Source organism: Cebus imitator, unplaced genomic scaffold (assembly GCF_001604975.1).
Source record: "Cebus imitator isolate Cc_AM_T3 unplaced genomic scaffold, Cebus_imitator-1.0 Scaffold445, whole genome shotgun sequence".
Taxonomy (NCBI): Eukaryota; Metazoa; Chordata; class Mammalia; order Primates; family Cebidae; genus Cebus; species Cebus imitator.
In genome coordinates, this window is record NW_016107760.1 from 321,011 (window position 1) to 322,119 (window position 1,109).

At 49.1% G+C, this 1,109-nt stretch overlaps 1 protein-coding gene across 1 annotated transcript in view; it reads left to right on the top strand.

The window, feature by feature from the left end:
* The window catches only part of SEPTIN6 (septin 6), a 69,406-nt gene that overhangs the window by 61,245 nt on the left and 7,052 nt on the right, over positions 1-1,109 (top strand). The gene's annotated exons all lie outside the window — the stretch shown is intronic.

The window sequence follows — 1,109 nt, forward strand, 5'->3', positions numbered from 1 at the left end:
GTCTCGCTCTGTCACCAGGCACCAGGCTGGAGTGCAGTGGTGCGATCTCGGCTCACTGCAACCTCCTCCTCCCAGGTTCAAGCAATTCTCCTGCCTCTGCCTCCCGAGTAGCTGGGACTACAGGTACATGCTACCACAGCCAGCTAATTTTTGTATTTTTTAAGTAGAGACGGGGTTTTACCATGTTGGCTAGGATGGTCTCAATCTCTTGAGCTCGTGATCCACCTGCCTCGGCCTCCCAAAGTGCTGGGATTACAGGTGTGAGCCACCACACCCGGCCTAATTTTTTTATTTTTAGTAGAGACAAGGCTTCACTATGTTGGCCAGGCTGGTCTCGAAGTCCTGACCTCAAGTGAGCCGCCCGCCTCGGCCTCCCAAAACGCTGGGATTACAGGCGTGAGCCACTGCCCCCGGCCAAGATCCTGTCACTTCTTACTTGGATTGATGGAAAATCTGTCCTTCCCACAACACAGCCAGAGTGGCCCTTCTCATTTTCAAATTGGATCTGGTATGACTTCCTACTTTAAAACCATGCAGTGCATACATGTCCAATTTTAAATATGGTATCCAAAGCTGTTCTCTTCCACCAGACTCAGGAACTTCATCTCCCTCTACTCCACCACTACCATGGTGCTCTTTGGCCGTGTTGAACCATGCCTGGCTCCCCAAGAATGTCATTCTCTCTCCACATGTGCTTTCTTACATGCTGCCCTATTTGGAGCACAGTTCCACCTCTTCTTTACCAGGCTATCTCCTATTTCTTTCTTTCTTTCTTTTTTTTTTTTTTTGTGTGTGTGGTGGAGTCTCACTCTGCTGCCCAGGCTGCAGTGCAAGTGGCGCAATCTCGGTTCACTGCAACCTCCGCCTAGCAGGTTCAAGTGATTCTCTTGCCTCAGTCTCCCGAGTAGCTGGGATTACAGGCACCCACCACCATGCCTAGATAATTTTTTGTATTTTTTAGTAGAGACAGGGTTCCACCATGTTGGCCAGGCTAGTCTGAAACTCCTGACCTCAGGTGATCCACCTGCCTTGACTTCCTGGAGTGCTTGACTTCCACTGTGCCCAGCCTCCTATTTCTTTTTTCTTTTCTTTTCTTTTTTTTTTTTTTT